This window comes from Periplaneta americana, chromosome 14, assembly GCF_040183065.1.
Source record: "Periplaneta americana isolate PAMFEO1 chromosome 14, P.americana_PAMFEO1_priV1, whole genome shotgun sequence".
NCBI lineage: Eukaryota > Metazoa > Arthropoda > Insecta > Blattodea > Blattidae > Periplaneta > Periplaneta americana.
In genome coordinates this window covers 147,539,054-147,560,451 of record NC_091130.1, presented here as the reverse complement: position 1 = coordinate 147,560,451, position 21,398 = coordinate 147,539,054, and the positions used below count along the sequence as shown (strand labels likewise).

At 32.6% G+C, this 21,398-nt stretch overlaps 1 protein-coding gene and 1 long non-coding RNA gene across 2 annotated transcripts in view; both read left to right on the top strand.

Moving 5' to 3' along the window:
* Positions 1 to 21,398, top strand: part of LOC138713829 (uncharacterized) — a 280,083-nt gene that overhangs the window by 181,978 nt on the left and 76,707 nt on the right. The gene's annotated exons all lie outside the window — the stretch shown is intronic.
* The window catches only part of LOC138713964 (zinc finger protein GLIS1-like), a 105,317-nt gene that overhangs the window by 7,212 nt on the left and 76,707 nt on the right, over positions 1 to 21,398 (top strand). The window lies entirely within an intron of this gene.

Here is a 21,398-nt window from a genome sequence, read left to right as displayed (position 1 = left end):
AATATACACTTATTTTGGTCACTTTAACAATTAAGTCGTCTGATTAGTGTAATATGTTACTAGTCAGTAATGTACTCGTTTGCAATGGAGGGAGAAAGGAACTGACCACCCTACCCCTAATATCTCCTTACTTAGTTACCTTATGAGTGACGTCTTATTGGTGTAATTTATGAGGTTCAAACCTGTCTTAGAGAAGTTTACTAAACGAGTCATATCGAGACCAAAATGCATAAATTAGCAATGGAAAGGTGATATATATATATATATATATATATATATATATATATACAGACGTGGACAAATTATTAGACTAAATTAATTGTATATGCAACGAAGCTATATTTATCGGTAGAAATAATGAACAAAAATGAATTTTGCACAGATATAATGATGAGAAAATTGAGAATTGACGTTATTAATATTCTGTGAACATTCCCTTACTCTTTATTAACACGTTGATTTTGTCAGGGATGCTGGAAACCAAAGTTTGACACTTTCTTTGAATATCAGCATCATTTAGCCAGATATCAGACAGTGCTTAAATGAGTCCATGTGTGGTTGTAAGCCTCTTTTTATTCACTTCCTTCTTCAGTATAGATCACAGATTTTCAATCTCGTTCATGTCCGGTCTTCTTGCAGGCCATGGGAGAATATCTTCTGCAGTATATAATTAAACCACCAATAGTACCAACATAGCCAGAAAAAAATATACTTAACCATTGGAAAAATATACCAGAAGATGTAAACAATTATATTTACAACAATAGAGACTCGTGAATTACACTGATAGTTGATAATGACGAATTATATTACGTTTCCAAGAAAAAGTTTTAGTCTAATAATTTGTCCACGTCTGTATATATATATATATATATATATATATATATATATATATATATATATATATATATATATATATTAGCCGTACCCGTGCGCTCCGCTGCACCCGTTACAAATAAATATAAAGTAATTACATAATTAAAATAGGACGTTTGATCCAGGGAACATTAGAAGGATAAATCGTTTAATATGTTACTTAATTTAAATTGTATTTAAATAATTAAAATGCGATCATTTTGGTCCAGAGACCACTCATTTGGTGCAACGACAATTCCTTTAACCATAGTTTAATGAAGAATGACATATCTTTTAGTTTTAATGTGTACGCTTTATGATACTTGCTATATGTTTCCATTGAATTATGGTAATAACTTAATTTTAACCCTTGTTTTCTACGTCTTCAGTAAATGGCGCTTGGCCCGCTATGGTTCTGAACCCTTCAAATAACTTAAATAGTGATACAGCATATATAGTGATATGTAGCCTAATTATATTTCTTTCTTTCGAAAATGTAAGAATTCACTATCTCCTATGTACCATTGACATGGAATGAATAAATGTGTTTTTCTTTCTACTCAAAAATTTTATATTTTGCACATGGGAATTACTGTAGGAACAACAACGCTATAATCTGAGGCGGCGGTGAAAATGTATTGTATTGTTATTTTAAAAATATTGTATATTCTTAAATATCAGTCCTATCAAAATTTTGCATAGAATAAAACTTATCGGAAATTATTTTTAAAGAAACTTTTGTTATATAACATTTTTCACAAATAGCAATAATAAGCGAGATATTTCGATTTATTTAATTCAGGCCCCCTTATAACCCCCCTTTTAAATAACGTATTTTGAATGCCATATAGCCTGAAATCTAAGTTACAACGAACTTAATTTATATTCCAATTTTCATCGAAATCCGTTCAGCCATTATCGCATGAAAAGGTAACAAACATACCTTTTATTAATCAGCAGAATAAGACATAAAAAGAAAAATTTAAACTTTATATTTTCTCCTTAAACAATAAATTTAATTGATTTTTTTTAAACAAGGAGCATTAGTAAATTAAATGTTTGGTAATTTGGCTGTTATCTTGTCTTAAAGCCATGGATCGAAGTTGCTGCTGTGATTATAAGCTACAGTTGTGGTACATCTAGCTTCTGTGAAGCATATGTTTTCTGATCTTTTAGTTTATATTTATGTGAAAACAAATTAAATATATTTCGGATTTTGTGTACGAAATTCAATAAGGCATTGTTATAAATTTCATAGATATTAAGCACTTTAAATTCTGAATACAGCAGCTCTGAAGGATAATCAAGAGGTTTATTAAGGCATATTTTTATTATTCTTTTCTGTAGCAGAGTTATTGGCATGAGGGAGGTACTATAAGCACTACCCCATCCTATAATGCCGTATTGTAATATAGCTTGTACTATGCGAGGTAAATCAGTCGTAAAGTATGGACAGTATAGAAATTTCGTAGCATAATAAAATAGTGAAAATTTTTTCTTAATCTAATTCAAAGATAAAGAACATGTTTATCCCGACGTAAGTGTTGGTCGATTATTATTCCGAGATACTTAACTTCAGGAGATCCATTTAGTCCTACAATTACCCATTCTTAATCTACGCATAACCTTAAGGAGATTCAAGAATAATTTTAAAAGTTGTGTATATAAAGTGAAAATTAAAATTAAGGTGACATTCAACATTTAATTTTTTTAAGGTGACATGTATTTATCTAGGCTGACGAGTTTACTTCCTTGGTTTGAATTGTAAATTATTTAAAACTAGCGTGTAAGAGGGCCTTAGACTAGAAATGTTTAGTTTAAGTGTAGTTCTGTTTATAAGTATGCATAAGGATGTAATTATTTGACTTATTTGAACTGTTGTATCAGTGAAGCGAGGTGAGTCAGTGAAGTTATGGTTTTACAGTGCAGTGAACAGTTCCGATCAGTGACAATTTATAGCGTCAATGAAATGTGTTCTGTAGTGTCAGTGAAATGAGTTACAGAGTGTCAGTGAAATGTGTGCTAAAGTGTCAGTGAAATGCGTCATAGTGCCACTACAGGGAATGAGATGAGAGTAAAGTGAAAGACTATTGAAACTTATGTAGGACCTATAGATAATTATGTAGGTTGTATTGTAAAATTAGGTATTTTATTTTATGTTTTATTATTATTGTGTTAAATTGTATTGTGTAGTATTATTGTATTGTGTGTAAAATTGTATATGTGTTGTAAAATTGTATTGTGTATTGTAAATTTTATTGTGTATTGCTTATCATTTTAACTGTGTATTGTTAATATTGTATATACCACTGCCACCAGGTGCTTGCCCACTTGCAGTGTAAATAAATACATACATACATAACGACTTGATCTCTTCTAATCAGGTGTTAGCCCATGAGCTTGCAAAAGAAACTCTTACATTTGTTTACAATATTTGCAAACTCGTACTTACGCAAAATAACTTCGTCGTCTATTATCTCCATGAAAATAAAGCGAGAAATCTCCTTAAACTTGAAAATGATATCAGTGTGTGTGTGTGTGTGTGTGCGTGCGTGTATGTGTGAGTGTGTCGAATAGAGAATCTAGATTTAAGAAGCTAACGGGCATATTTATCTGTAGTAATGTGACGAGAGGTCTGAGATCTGCCGATAAATCCACGAGCGAAGCGAGTGGATTTATCTGGGAAATCTCAGACCTCGAGTAACATTTATTACGACTATTTCGTGAATAAAATAAAAATGTAAATAATATATCCCTAAAATTCGATCACAAAATGTTAATAATTGTATATTTACGAATACTTGACCTATTCAGACATTGTGAAGTTGAAATAGATGAATATCGATTACTGGAAGAAAGAAATTCGATGTTATTATTCAGTAATGCCAATTGCGAAAAGCGAAATACACGTTTAATAATGTTAATTACATGTACTGCACTTTTCTCTTATTATAACATAAATACACAGTTTAATTTAAAATGTTATAATATAATTACAGTAACCTAATTAATACATTAATTAAATGAAGAATTGTTGAAAACGCAGTTATGAAATCTGAATGCAGGAATGTAATTTTTTTCAGATAGTCTACAATGGACATGGAATTAGAAGGTGAAGATGGAGATGTGGAAGTAGAATTTCGCACTTTATTTAGTACTTCATCGTTACATTACACACTACACCGAGAACTAAGAACTGTGTAATATGTGTGGGGACACACATGCTTATGTATTCACAGCGAGACATGTTGCTACATAGTGAAGGCATCTCTGTATAGATAATTTAAACACGAATTTTATTACGCCATACGGAAGGCAGTTTGTTCAAAGACCTTGTATATATTACTATACAAGGTCTTTGGGTTTGAAATGCGATGATATTACATAAATTAGAACATCTGATTTTCTATTAATTGTTTAATTTCATTCACAAAATACAAATTTTATAGGCTATAATTATAGGTTAAATTATCTGTGGGAGCAGGACCAATGTCAGCTGTGCCTTATTTCGACCGTTACTCATTACTACAGGAAAGCATTTTTTATAGCTCGAAAACGCATTCTCGCTGTAGTGTGTAACGGAACTAAAGCTGCATCTACACAGTTCAATATTCCAATCGCGTATGCATGCAATCTGGGAAGAATATTGAAAGAATCAAGTTTAAAAGATACGGTACGTTCAATTAAAATGCATGAAGATTTTGTGTCTACATGGTGCGCCGTTTTGAACGTCGTCTTCACTGCGTAAATATATTAATTAATATTAAATAATCAATCTTGCATTCATTGCTTTGAAGTTGAAAGAAACGTTTAACCGTGTAGTTGCAGCTTAATGTATTCATGATCATCAATTTATGGGGAAACAGTTGGCGACATTAATATATTAATTAATATTAAATAATCAATCTTGCATTCATTGCTTTGAAGTTGAAAGAAACGTTTAACCGTGTAGTTGCATCTTAATGTATTCATGATCATCAATATACTGGTAAACAGTTGGCGACATTAATATATTAATTAATATTAAATAATCAATCTTGCATTCATTGCTTTGAAGTTGAAAGAAACGTTTAACCGTGTAGTTGCATCTTAATGTATTCATGATCATCAATATACTGGTAAACAGTTGGCAACATTAATATATTAATTAATATTAAATAATCAATCTTGCATTCATTGCTTTGAAGTTGAAAGAAACATTTAACGGTGTAGTTGCAGCTTAATGTATTCATGATCATCAATTTACGGGGAAACAGTTGGCGACATTGATATATTAATTAATATTAAATAATCAATCTTGCATTCATTGCTTTGAAGTTGAAAGAAACGTTTAACCGTGTAGTTGCAGCTTAATGTATTCATGATCATCAATAGGCTATACGGGTAAACAGTTGGCGAGATTAATATATTAATTAATATTAAATAAGCAATCTTGCATTCATTGCTTTAAAGTTGAAAGAAACGTTTAATCGTGTAGTTGCAACTTAATGTATTCATGATCATCAATATACGGGTAAACAGTTGGCGACATTAATATATTAATTAATATTAAATAATCAATCTTGCATTCATTGCTTTGAAGTTGAAAGAAACGTTTAACCGTGTAGTTGCATCTTAATGTATTCATGATCATCAATATACTGGTAAACAGTTGGCAACATTAATATATTAATTAATATTAAATAATCAATCTTGCATTCATTGCTTTGAAGTTGAAAGAAACGTTTAACGGTGTAGTTGCAGCTTAATGTATTCATGATCATCAATTTACGGGGAAACAGTTGGCGACATTGATATATTAATTAATATTAAATAATCAATCTTGCATTCATTGCTTTGAAGTTGAAAGAAACGTTTAACCGTGTAGTTGCAGCTTAATGTATTCATGATCATCAATAGGCTATACGGGTAAACAGTTGGCGACATTAATATATTAATTAATATTAAATAATCAATCTTGCATTCATTGCTTTAAAGTTGAAAGAAACGTTTAATCGTGTAGTTGCAACTTAATGTATTCATGATCATCAATATACGGGTAAACAGTTGGCGACATTAATATATTAATTAATATTAAATAATCAATCTTGCATTCATTGCTTTGAAGTTGAAAGAAACGTTTAACCGTGTAGTTGCAACTTAATGTATTCATGATCATCAATATACGGGTAAACAGTTGGCGACATTAATATATTAATTAATATTAAATAATCAATCTTGCATTCATTGCTTTGAAGTTGAAAGAAACGTTTAACCGTGTAGTTGCATCTTAATGTATTCATGATCATCAATTTACGGGGAAACAGTTGGCGACAACGACTAAACAAAAGAACGACCATGCGATAAATTGATAGCGATAAATCTAGCTGCAAAAATTATTGCAAAGTGTGACTGTGATTGGTTGTAATTCAAAATTTCATTACACTTCATTGATCGAAAATGGAATGACGTCATATAAACGAAATAGTCGCATTAATTATTTTTTTAATTTAAAACTACTGAAACAATTTTTTATTTTATGTTCAACGTTGTTTATGTACCAGGTAGCTTATTTATAGGGCTATTTTGTTTTATATTTTGTAAATAATCTCACGACCCCCCCCCCCCTCAGCTCTTTACACTGTATTAGAGCATTATTCCTTTACAGAATGTACAGCACAATTCACAAGCTTTGTGATCTCTGTCCTAGTGCAAATGTACTCTACCTAGCGCGCAATCAAGCTGTCAGCAGACGTCGCTGTCTTCATTGCAGCCGATACAGTCAGCTCGCTGTCCCCTCACTGCTCTGACAGTCGGAAAGGTGGCGATATGTGGCGATTATTTATGAAGCAAAGGCAAAAGAATCATAAGAACTGAGAGAAGGCTGGCTGACAGCCAGTAAATAGACCATAAATACGTAGAGAAGAACTGCCTCATGTCCATAATAAATAAAAAATATTCTGTAAAAACTTATAAATGTCTACTAGAATCATGAGTATTTTAATTGGTTATTTTACTACGCTTTATCAACTGCTGTGGCTATCTAGCGTCTGAGTGAGATGAAGGTGATAATGCCAGCGAAATGAGTCCGGAGTCCAGCGCCGAAAGGTACCCAGTATTTGCTCTTAATGAGTTGAAGGAAAACCCCGAAAAAAACTCAACCAGCAACTTGTCACAATTAGGATTTCAACCTGGGCCCGTTCGTTTCACGGTTAGGCATACTAACCGTTATTCCACAGCGATGGACATCATGAGTATTAGGTCTAAGAGGAAACTGTGGAACATCACATTGTTTTCTCTCGAGCACATAATATGCACGTGATATGCTGTAGGACGAAAAAAATTGATTTTCATTTTTTATTTGATTCACAATAATTCATGGATATATTAGTAATTTTTATGTTCTTCCATTTAAAGGACATCAAATGTCGATTTAAAAATGGATGCTCAGCTGACACACCCCTTTAAAAATCTCTGATGTCTTGGTTCCAATACACGTTTTCTCCTGTTAATAATTTATGGTTAGAAATACGTATGTTATAAACTTTGTACTCTTTACTTGCACTCCTGTAGACGTGTGGAAAATTTAGAATCTTCGCTGAATTATTGAATCCGTTGTTTACATGTGTACACGTGGTGGGTGACTGTGGACACTTGATTTTGTATGTAGGCCTACGTACGTGTATTCAAGTTGTATGTATGTATGTATGTATGTATGATGCATATTTCTGTACGCAGAGCGTCATTAAAAACGCTGTTTTACGGGAATTCATAATGAAACTAAAGATAGATAGTACGCCTACTTATGAAGTGCACATAATGAGTTAAAGTTTTATGTATTTATTTATTACTTATTTACGTATTTATTTAGTTATTTATTTATTTACATGTTTATTTCTTTATTTACGTATTTATTTACTTATTTATATGTTTATTTATGTACTTATTTACTTATTTATTTACGTATTTATTTACTTATATATATTTATATATTTATTTATTTACATATTTATTTATATATTTGCTTATTTATTTATTTATTTTTCTACTTATTTATTTCTTTTTACTAATTTATATGTTTATTTATTTATTTATTTACTTACTTTACTTTAATTACGTACTTACTGATTGATTGATTGATTGATTTATATATCTACTTATTTATTTATTCATTCATTAATTTCTTGAAATAAAAGAAAAGCCTTGTGTATTCTGGTTTTATAGTGTATTTGGTTATTTATTTAATCATTTATTTATCTTTTTATTTATTTTTTTACTAATTTGTGTCTATTTATTTATTTATTTACTTATTTACTTACTTTACTTTACTTACGTACTTACTGATTGATTGATTGATTGATTGATTGATTGATTGATTGATTGATTGATTGATTGATTGATTGATATATCTACTTACTTATTTATTTATTCATTCATTAATTTCTTGAAATAAAAGAAAAGCCTTGTGTATTCTGGTTTTATAGTGTATTTGGTTATTTATTTAAGCATTTATTTATCTTTTTATTTATTTTTTTACTAATTTGTGTCTATTTATTTATTTATTTACTTATTTACTTACTTTACTTACGTACTTACTGATTGATTGATTGATTGATTGATTAATTGATTGATTGATTTACTTATTTATATATCTATGTACTTATTTATTTATTCATTCATTTATTGAAATAAAAGAAGAGCCTTGTGTATTCTGGTTTTATAGTGTATTTGGTTATTTATTTAATCATTTATTTATCTTTTTACTAATTTGTGTCTATTTATTTATTTATTTACTTATTTACTTACTTTACTTTACTTACGTACTTACTGATTGATTGATTGATTGATTGATTGATTGATTGATTGATTGATTGATTTATATATCTACTTACTTACTTATTTATTCATTCATTAATTTCTTGAAATAAAAGAAAAGCCTTGTGTATTCTGGTTTTATAGTGTATTTGGTTATTTATTTAATCATTTATTTATCTTTTTATTTATTTTTTTACTAATTTGTGTCTATTTATTTATTTATTTACTTATTTACTTACTTTACTTTACTTACGTACTTACTGATTGATTGATTGATTGATTGATTTACTTATTTATATATCTATTTACTTATTTATTTATTCATTCATTTATTGAAATAAAAGAAGAGCCTTGTATATTCTGGTTTTATAGTGTATTTATTATTTATTTAATCATTTATTTATCTTTTTTCTTTATATATATATTTTTTTTTTATTTACTCATCCATTCATTTCTTGAAAGAAAAGAGGAGTCTTGTGAATTCTAGTTTTTATAGTGTATGTATTATTTATTTTCTTAATTACTCGCTTATTTATTTATTTGTTTATTTATTTAATCACTCATTTATTTATTGAAATAAATTAAGAGCCTTGTGAGTTTCGGTTTTTATAGTGCAATACCAGCCTAAACGTTAATTAATTCTTATTTTACTCACAACTTTTGGAAATTATTCTCAATACCTATACAGCAAGAATATGATTTTTTTACCAATGACGGGTGCTTGACTGTTCGTCATTCACTCATATGAAGCCAGTTACGTAGACCATTTTACCGACTGAGTCGTTGCCCAGGGTGAGCAATAGGAAGCTGATCTACGCTACACACACGATGAGATGATTATGGAGATTTATTTGTTGTGATGTCACAAGGGAACTGGAGTTCCCGGAGAAAACCCCTACGTTACCTGCACCACGGGCTTGCCCAACACAAGTTATAAATCGGTGATACACCCGTGATCCAACCCGGATCCACAGGATTTTAAGTCCAGTCCACTAGACCACCGTGGCGGCACAATAGGAAATATTGAATTGCATCCGTGAATATCAGTATCGTTAGAGTGAATGGAAACATCATTCGTATTCTTACTAATAACCCTGTGTAAACGTATTCCTCCGCTAGTCCACATGTCCTGACGCGGTGGAGTATCCATCCGCCGCTGCATGCAAGTGTCACGCGGGCCCCATCGCTGGGGGTGACAGCTGTTCCCAGATTATGTCGGAGCGCTCCGCACCTGCGTGTTCCCAGCTGAACTCCGCAGCCTGGGCTTCAATTTTTTAAGATGATTTCATTTCCCCGGCTTATGTCGAGAGTACCGACCATGCAAATAGAAACACTAAACACACGGATTGTGTCACCACAGCCTGACAGACTCAGCTGTGTTGCTTTGCTCTAGCTCATTGCTCTCGACTTCATGTATCTTCAGTTACTGGTTGGTCACTAGTGGCGAAGTTAAGGTGTAAATAATGGGTAGGCTGAAAAAATCTGCTTACCTTACACATGGACATCATTACATTTTTACTAACATTTTTAATATTAACCTGGCTATATCTTTGGATTAAAGGTCTAGAACCGGAAACACCGCTTGCTCCCCCTTCCAAGACTGGAGTTCGATGATACTGGCGTAAAATACAAATCACTTTACTAGGTACAGGAGGGAAGAAAAGTAGTTCATCGATTTATGTAAAATAGGAAATATCGCAATTTTGAGTTTGATAATTTTCATTAGGTTTTTGTTTAATCAAAATACAGTACAGCATTAACAATGAGTGTTTTTACTCACGAACTGAGCTGTCCATGCGTACGTATTCATTATGCAGTGTATATTATACTGTCTACAGCACTTTACAGAGAATGAAGTTAAATTGAAAAATAATCATAATATGGATATTTAAACACATTTTTGAAAATGGTGGCCGTTCATTTCGATACAGGCTTCAGTTCTTTTGTGCATATTATCACACTATAGACTATTGCATCTAATTCTAATTGCCAGTTTCGTCCTTCGTACTCTAACTCATGTTGAAATAATTCTGTACCTACTCTATAAAAGAGTACCTTACGTATTGTAAATTCAATCTTCACTTCTGCCCGATCCGAAAAGATAAAATTACCCAGAAATGCTATCTACTGTCCGTTCAAGTGGTTTTGTCGCAGGGTCGTAGAAGGGGGGGGGGGGAATCACGTAACAGTTAATTACTTAACGAGACCCTTTTATTTAAGTTATTTTAAACAGTTGTATAATATTACGTAGACGTCCAATTCCTAACAAAAATTAATGTTTTCAGAAAGGAGCTAAGACAGCCCAGCCACTAGACTTTACAGAGGGGCGAACAGAAGCAGGTGGGAGAAACCGGCATGCGACGTAGGGAAACGGACGACAGTACCTGTGCGAAAATATGATTCAATATTGAAAGCTCTTACGTCACTGGAAAACGCGAACATATTTCTGGAACGTACTATACTCACTAACTCAGTACTGCATACGCGGCCTTGGTTTTGTGTGGAGGACGGTTGGAAGTTTACTAGTAGAGGGGGTAGGAGTGAAGTACATTCAAAAACTCAGGTACAATAAAAATTGAAGTAAAAATAAAATGATGTCCCTGTATATATTTATATAGCATATGTTTCTCGGTTTTTTATAAACATTTTTTGTGACACATACCCCACAAGAAGATGATGATCACTCATTTTCATCCCCAAACAGATTACAGGTCAAACAATATAACTTAATTATCTCAGAGCACTCTGTTAGCCAAGGATATTTCTTATATCATGAAAATTGAAAATTTGCTTCGTGTGGAGTGTAGTATTGTATGGGACAGAAACATGGACATTACGACGAAGTGAAGAGAAACGACTAGAAGCATTTGAAATGTGGACATGGAGAAGAATGACGTGTGAAATGGAAAGACAGGATAAGAAACGAAGCTATGTTACAAAACGTAGGTTAAGAAAGGATGATGCTGAAATTGATCAGAAAGAGGAAAAGGAATTGACTAGATCACTGGCTGAGAAGAAACTGCCTTCTTAAGGATGCACTGGAGGGAATGGTGAACGGGAGAAGAGTTCGGGGCAGAAGAAGATATCAGATGATAGACGACATTAAGATATATGGGTCATATGAAGAGACAAAGAGGAAGGCAGAAAATAGGAAAGACTGGAGAATGCTGGATTTGCAATGAAAGACCTGCTCTTGGGCAGAACAGTATGAAATAGTCCACACCTATGGAGTAACGGTCAGAGCGTCTGGCCACGAAACCAGGTGGCCCGCGTTCGAATCCCGGTCGGGGCAAGTTACCTGGTTGAGGTTTTTTCCGGGGTTTTCCCTCAACCCAATACGAGCAAATGCTGGGTAACTTTCGGTGCTAGACCCCGGACTCATTTCACCGGCATTGTCACCTTCATTTCATTCAGACGCTAAATAACCTAGATGTTGATACAGCGTCGTAAAATAACTCAATAAAATAAAAATATGAATGAATGAATGAATGAATGAATGAATGAATGAATGAATGAATGAATGAATGAATGAATATTTTGTCTTCCTCTAACCGTTATTTTAATATGTAAATGTGGTGTCGATCTTCTAACTTTGTAAGCTCGTTTTGTTTCATAAGCCAAACTTGAAAACGGCTTCTCTTTTAATTCTATAAATGACCTCAATGTTCTCTCAGTATGAACCATTTTACACAAAATTAACATGTAACATACACATGTACTTTTGGTTAAAATAACACTCAACAATGCAGCGCACTGACAGAACACTAATATAGCGCAAGGTATTATTGTTGATGCTAGCCGTGTTTCGTACCGAGATGTAGCGAATCGATACCCCTTGTCGGTCCGCCCCTCAAGGCTTCTGCCGCAAGCCTCGCACTGAACTCTCCATCCTGGAATGACTGCCAACATTGAACTTAATATATGGAAAGATCGGAATGAAACCAAGTGTTACGATATATCGTTGTTACAAACTTATAGGCCTACTGTTACTAGGTATAACTATATTTTTTTGGGTGGGCTAAGACTCAAAAGTCTCTTAAGAGCTTCGCCACTGATACTAGCAGAAAATATCCCTTAAATATTATTGTTATTTATCCAAGTAATGCCAAGTTTGCATTAACTTTTCATAGTTGCACATGTAGGCCTATTGTGCTCGCCTATGTTTCTCTTCCATGTCAAAGAATAATTAAATCTATTTTGTTTAAATGTAATGTAACTCCCCCATGAATAAACTCTTCCAAGTAGGTTATGTATAGGCCTATATGCGACTTCCCTTAGAAATGGACTCATGTTATCGTCATTTTTTCGGATAAGACATAAGCATTTCCATAGCAACCGAAGTAGATTTTACGGTCCAAAAAAAAACCTTCAGGTTATTAATGTAGCTCGAATATCTATACTAATAACAAATCTGTAGCCGAAATTTTTCTGGTAATTTTCGATTTTCCAAAAATAATTGGTCCTAACATATATAATTAATCACCCTGAAACCGAAAATCGCTTTTTTGAAATTTTTGTTTGTCTGTCTGTATGTTTGTTACCTTTTCACGCGATAATGGCTGAACCGATTTCGATGAAAATTGGAATATAAATAAAGTTCGTTGTAACTTAGATTATAGGCTATATGGCATTCAAAATACATTATTTAAAAGGGGGGTTATAAGGGGGCCTGAATTAAATAAATCGAAATATCTCGCTTATTATTGATTTTTGTGAAATATGTTACATAACAAAAGTTTCTTTAAAAATGATTTCTGTTCTCCGAAAAATTTTGATAGGACTGATATTTAATGAGATAAATGAGTTTTAAAGTTAAAATAACTGCCATCTAAGGCGGTGTATTGAAATAAAAAACAAATGACTTCGTCTATAAGGGGCCTTAGGCACAACAATCGAAAGCTATGAAACATAGCCTACAGACACTGTTTCTGTGCTTTATGAAGTAATATCAGAAGCTAAATTAACCGATTTGTATAATTAATTATTATTTCATCATTGGAAAGTGTAGTTTCTCTGGATGGACATAATGCTATAATGTTATTACAGTAACTTGTGAGTGAATTGAGGACAGATAAGATTAAAATAGCTTCTTATGCACAGAAAACTTGATAGGTTATTCTGTATATTCATTTCCTGTATTTCTTAAAATAATTTTTATGAACATATTCATTTTTATCTCAGAGAATTAACGAACAACGAGAGTGTATTGATTTAGTATGCAGTAATAGTACGTTAGCTTAGCAATCATTATTTTATAATTCAAATTTTAACTATGCTCAATTGAATCGTGTTAAAATACATAAAATACATATGCAATAAATGCAATACAAAAAAATTGGGTAATGAGCCAAGCAGATTATGTTGCGCTGTTGTAAAAGTTGTTCCTCCTGAGATTCAAGAGCTCCCACAACAAATTAAAAACTTTCTAATTCGAGTACATCCGTTATCAACACACTTTTTCATAATATAATATAATATAAACATAATAATAAATCTGTAGACAAAATTTTTCTGTTAATTTTCGCTTTTCCAAAAATAATTGATAATAACAATTAAGAAACCTGTTAAAGGAATTGTCATTGCACCAAATGAGTGGTCTCTGGATCAAAATGATCGCATTTTAATATTTTAAATACAATTTAAATTAAGTAACATATTAAACGATTTATCCTTCTATCAAACACGAATGTTCCCTGGATCAAATGTCCTATTTTAATTATGTAATTACTTTATATTTATTTCTAACGGGTGCAGCGGAGCGCACGGGTACGGCTAGTAGACAATATAGGTAGAAAAATAAGAAAAGATGAATAGACAGAAGAAGTTTGAAGCTCGAACAAGTGACACTCAATTTTCGGCTATCCAGCTAACCCAACTGAAGAGACGAACCTTCCGAGTCTCGGAAGACAACTTTGAACACGGACTGGGAAGTAGTACAGATTATATTTAAGCATATGTTTGAGCCATCCGAAAGGACTATATCACGGCATGTGCAAAAACACATTGTAGTGTTGTGTGATTCGTAAATATCTGCTACAGGGACGTCGACATATTGGATAAGTGGACGGACGCGTGGGGAGCGAGCGCTGTTCATTCTGCAGCTGTCGAACCTCTCCATCCTAACCACAGTGCCAACCGGAGTGCCTCATTTTCCACTTTACATAGTACAGCGAGTACAATGTGACGGTGCTCAAATCGATTTAGAGATTTGCACACAGATAATAAGTCTTCAATATCCCTGACACAAAGAAAAACAAAATCTGTGCTCTATTAGGGTACCGCCACCGGTTCGCAGAATATGTAACTCAGTTTCCAGAATGAAACTAGTACAGTTGTGTTCATTTAAATGTTTTAGTGCGACAATCCGAAATTATTCCCAACTCGCAACAAATTTTTCCACTAGATTAATTAAAAAATTTATCTTTTGAAGAGGTGGAGAAGTTCAAATATCTTGGAGCAACAGTAATAAATATAAATGACACTCGGGAGGAAATTAAACACAGAATAAATATGGGAAATGCCTGTTATTATTCGGTTGAGAAGCTTGTATCATCCAGACTGCTGTCAAAAAATCTGAAAGTTAGAATTTATAAAACATTAAAATAATATATATGATATGCGTAAATCACTTCGTGATTTAAGACGGCGCTTATTCCGTCGGATCCCGGCCAACTAGTTACTCATAACGAGCGCACCTCAGCACATATGTGGACTTTAGTCCTACGTTCATAGACATCTAGACGTAGTGCAGAGGGCGGCCACTAGAGGGAACCCAAGAGTTGGAACTTAAACTGAGACGATTCTGACCGCCGCCGGAGTGAGTATCCAGTGTGGCTTAGTGGATAAAGCATCAGCACGTAGAGCTGAAAACCCGGGTTCAAATCCCGGCGCCGGAGAGAATTTTTCTCCGTTCCATTACTCTTTCATCGTATGATGACGCTGAATATCTGCATGGAAATATCATATGTACTTCGGTACATTAAAATAATATATATTTATAAAACAGTTATATTACAGGTTGTTCTTTATGGTTGTGAAACTTGGACTCTCACTTTAAGAGAGGAACATAGGTTAAGGGTGTTTGAGAATAAGGTGCGTAGGAAAATATTTGGGGCTAAGAGGGATGAAGTTACAGGAGAATGGAGGAAGTTACATAACACAGAACTGCACGCATTGTATTCTTCACCTGACATAATTAGGAACATTAAATCCAGACGTTTGAGATGGGCAGGGCATGTAGCACATATGGGCGAATCCAGAAATACATATAGAGTGTTAGTTGGGAGGCTGGAGGGAAAAAGACCTTTAGGGAGGCCGAGACGTAGATGGGAAGATAATATTAAAATGGATTTGGGGGAGGTGGGATATGATAATAGAGAATGGATTAATCTTGCTCAGAATAGGGATCAATGGCGGGCTTATGTGAGGGCGGCAATGAACCTCTGGGTTCCTTAAAAGCCAGTAAGTAAGATTAATTCAAAGTGTATCGTATGCTTTTAGTGTCACTTTAATACAAAGTGTTCCAAAGTGATGGTCAATAAATATTTAAAGATGAAAAGTACAAACTGAAAGAAGCAAAAAAAGTTTCATTAAACATTAGACCGCAAATTAATTCTCCATGCGCTATTCCCTTAGGCAGAGAAGGGCCTATACCGTGGCCTCCTAGGTCACCGGATTTAAATTGGATTACATTCCTGTGTTTGGGAAGACGGAAGAAAACCGAAAAAAAAAAAAAAAAGATTTCGCAAGAATTGGATTGTCGCGTCAGATATAGCCTATGTGGAAACAACAAGCATTAAAACTCGTGTTTTTTTTTTTCAAAAATATTTTATTACCGGTATATTAAATTCCCACAACATCACAACATTTGCAGTAAGCGTTAAACCAGAGACAATAAATAAGAACAACATTTTATAAATTCATAATACTTAAAAATTTTATAACTAAGGAGGCATTGAGAATAATATTTATAGCTCTAGTACAATCATTAATACAATATGGTATAATAAATTGTGGTGGAGTAGCATCATCTGTACTTAATCCATTAATTTTATTACACAGAAGATTAATAAAAATTTGTCTGACCAAAAATATGGATTACCCAACAAATTTAATTTTTACAGATTTTAAAGTATTAATTATTCAAGAAATTTATAAATATAGTTTACTAACTTACTACCACGGAAATCAAATAAAACATAAATCTAATCGACATGAATATCGTACTCGAAGACAAAAGTCTACTTTCCCATTAATTGAGCCTAAATGTCATACAAGTGCAGCTCTTAAACATGGTGCTAGTTTCGGCCTAAGACTTTATAATAAAATTACAAACCATTTTCGAAATTTGAAATATTTTAAAATTGAAGCTTTTAAAAAAGAAATTTATAAAATTATTCATGATATTATATAACATTAACAAATGTATTTTTTTTTTTTACCTTTTATTTCTGTAGACTATATTCATGTTTTTATTGAATATCACTGGCTTCTGTCTGATTGTAAATTTATATTATTAAATGTGTCTTTCTCTCTCTCTCCCTCTCTCTCTCTCTTTTTTTTATTTATTTTCTTTTTTTTTTGCTCGTGTGTTATTTATTGGTTTGAATTAAGTTACTTACTATATTTAGTAAACTGTCCTTGTAACTTTTATGTTATATTATTGACTAAGACCACACCGTACACGAACCTGGCTCTTACGGTAGTGGCTAGAAACGTTTTTGTTTTATAAATATAATTTGTACTCACTAGATAGCTAGCTAGTTCAATAAAAAAATAAAAAATAGGTTCATTTATATTACAACTAGTGGCTTGTGCAGAAAATACTGCAAACTAAGTTCATTAGACGTTCAAATACGAGTAAACATTTTTCAGATTTATTTTCAATGAAGAATACAAGACATTCTGAAAGTTATTTGCTTCCATAATAATGAAAGATACTCTCTCTCGAGCCAATACTGAAGAGAACCACGCATATAAATATCTACACCACACCTCCATTAAATATATGAAAAAGACCCAACCCCCCTTGATTAATAACTATAAAAATATTTGATTTTTAATAACAATATTATTATCTGAAGTAAGTGTTATAGCTTTCAGTAACATATACTATATATACTATATAGCCGCCACTCAGTAAAATATAGAAATCAAAATCTAATTTAAGTTATTCTCTACATCTACTTATATAACCCCAAAACGTTTCACTTTCATATCATCAATAGTATTAATATGTATAATTAATTAAAAATAGTCACATCATGGTATTAACTACAATAATATTTCATTTCTAATGGTAATAATGTCATCAAACCACCTCAAGTTTTGTAGTTTTTAATATCCAATATACAGCTGTACCCAGAAAATTACACATCATAGAATCGAACCTGTAAATTATTTTTAGTAACTTAAGTTGTTTACAACCAATTTAATTTGAGCTCTAAATATGTCAGCATTCTTGCAGATCATGGCCTTCGTGTAATATTGTTTACTGTAGTGTGTGTTTTATTTTATTCTGAAATGCAATTAGCTAGTTCTCAAAACTGACGACAGATGGATTTTGGAAAATAGGAAAATTATGTTGAAAAATTGACATTTCACTGAAAACTACTATTTTTCTGAAAAACTTTGAGTTCCAAGCTTCAAGATGAGGGTTATTTATTAAAATGCGTTCAGCCGTTTTCCCGTAATTTCCATTACCAGTTAAAATTATATATAGATGTGCTTTTTTCTGCCTTTCTCTCTCTTTTTTTTTTTTTTTTTTTTTTTTGCTCGTGTGTTATTTATTGGTTTGAATTAAGTTACTGTATTTAGTAAACTGTCCTTGTAAATTTTATGTTATATTATTGGTAAGACCACACCGTACACGAGCCTGGCTCTTACGATAGTGGGTTGAAATATTTATGTTTTATAGATATAATTTGTACTCACTAGCTAGCTAGTTAAATAATAAAAAAAAAAACAAAAGTTAGGTTTATTTATATTACAATTCCCCAAGCCTTCTTTTCTAACGCACCCGACTTACTTTCGGAAACTGTCTATTGATGTACAGAATTGTATTATCCGCTACAAAATGGTCCTTAATATTGGTGTTAGAATGTGACCTCAAAGACGATAGGAGTTGAACCCAGGTCTTCAGACACCCCCACACTTGACATGAACTTGAGGCACCATTGGGACACGTGATTGAAGCTGATATGAGCTGGATCCGTCTCAAACAGTTTCCTCGAGACGTTCACTTTCTTAACCTTCAAGATATCGAATTCAGCTTCCTAGAACGAGCGCGCCGTCCACGCGCCGGTCTACTGCATCGAAATCAACCGATTATCTCGACGATGCAGAGCACCAGTATGAGGCAGCGACGGAAAAACATTAACACACAGAGAGAAAATGCATGCTTGGAAATCATAATACTATGTGTTTTTCTTGCATTCTTTTGCGGAGCCCTGAGTCTGATTGGCTATGCGAGCTCCAGGCATTTGGTCCACTTATCTCACTCTATAACAGGCATGTCAGAAATCAGACTCTAAGGCCCGATTGTATAAACCATTTAATTTTAGATCAGAGGTTAAATTGATTCTTGTTTCAGCTGAACTTGGAATTTTGTGTTGTATAAAGTCTAATCTGAGATTAATTTGTCTCAAACTAAAGTCAACTTTGACTGAAGAAATTTCTCCGATTAAGTTATACGATCCAAGTTCAGTTATTTCTTTTCTGTTTGAAATATACGAGTGACAGATTGTGCTAATAAAATAACCATTATTATTAATATTAATAGATATGTTAGGTACATTTATATATATTTCTTTCAATTTCTTGCCTTAATACACAATCTTATATTTTATAAGGCTCTATCGTGTTCAGCAGTATCAAATAACATAACCTATAATTATATTATGTTTATAGCCATTAATTACTAATGGATATGATAGATACATTCATAAATTTTCACTTAACTGTATTACTAAACGAAAATTGTCGTTTTATAAAGCTTTATTATGTTTAGCAGTATCAAACACCATAACATGATAACAACTCGGAGAACAGTCAACCTTCTTCTTATTGTCCGCCATTATTTACATTGCACAAAAACCAGTGTCTCCAACAGAGTGTACGGAAAGTCGCCAAAAAGTAGTTGTAAAGTCGCTAGATTTCTCATTATCAACAAAGAAGGTTAAATTTTGTCACTATGGGCTGCTAAAAAGGTCACTAAATCCCTATTTAAGCAATATAAAAGTAAAAAGAAATTGTTGAAAAAGAGTTAAAGTCGCTAGATTGGCAACACTGAACAAACCTGTCCGCGCATCACGTATTTCACCTGTTTATGCTATGTTGCCAAATCCTTTTCACGTGAACTTAGATTGCATTTGAACCAAGGTAATTTGATCGCAGAAAAGTTTTATACAATAGAAGAAGTGTCTGAACTCGGTTCACTTTTCGATCTTCGATCAAAGTTGATCTTTAGTCAGGGAGTTTTATACAATTGGGCCTAATGTGCAGTTATGTGCGCGGATCGCCGGTGTGTGCAGGTTGCATCAATCAAGTGTTGCTCTTACCCGTTCTTAGCTGGATGGGTGTACAGTAATATATTCTGCGCTCCTAGGGTTGGATTAAATAGACATTTGGACATAATAACCACAGTTAGCAGAACGAAAAAAACACAGTTACTATCAGTGTCTATACTTGACAATTGTAATACAAGAAACTCTAGGCTTACTCAGTTATACTTCACAAGTAGTGGTTTGTAAAGCATAATTTATTAATATGATTTTTATACAGTATTTGAAGAAAAAAAAATGCGGTAATTTCGAAACAACAAGAAACGAACAAGTATTTCATTTTACGTAGTAGGTACTAATTATTTTAAAGTAATAGACCCTACTCTTTCATTGTTCGTCAAGCATTATTATATACTGTGACCATTGGTACACAAATGTTGAAATATATACTTAATTACATTCAGTAGGACATTGTGAAGTTTTTACACTGAAATCATTTCTTTGCTGTATGTCAATATAAATTAATGTTAATAAATATAAATTAAGCTTAGAATTTAAATTCACGTATAGTTTATTTGAAAACGTTAAGAGCAAGTATCGAAAAGTTGGGAGCGTTACTGAAAGAAATTAAAAGTGTAGTTCACAAGCTGTGAAGCGACGATATTCTCTTTATGTGAGATTTAAAGATTTATTAATAAAAGTATATTGAATTAATATTGCGACGTGAGATGGAAAATTTTCCATTACATATTTTTCCAGAAACTTTTTCCGCCTTGGAAATAGTTGTTTTCTTCTCTCCTTACAACCTCAAGAGCCTCACATGTATTCCTCACTATATTCTCATCACTTACCAGTTTATGAAATGAAAGTCGTTAGTCGTCTAACCTTTTATGGCTGTGTTAGTACAGACTCCAAAACAACGCCATTGTCAAGTACGTTTTTCCGTGAGAGTACTGATTAAGAAATAAGCGCTGCCAATATCATATTTTGAGTACTTTACTAATCTGATCTAAATTGTCACCTCACAACACTATTACCTCGACATAGGTTGATGAAAGCCTTTCATTTTAAAATAATTATTATTGTTGGCTGAGGAAAACATTATAATGATTATGTTGTTATTATTATGATTCGTAATTTCTCTTCTCCGTTATCTGTGAACTCCTCACTTTATTTATCATAACTAGACTTCGTGGAATTGCCACGAGAATCGTAAGGTTTACTGCGCACGCGGTATAGACTGTATGA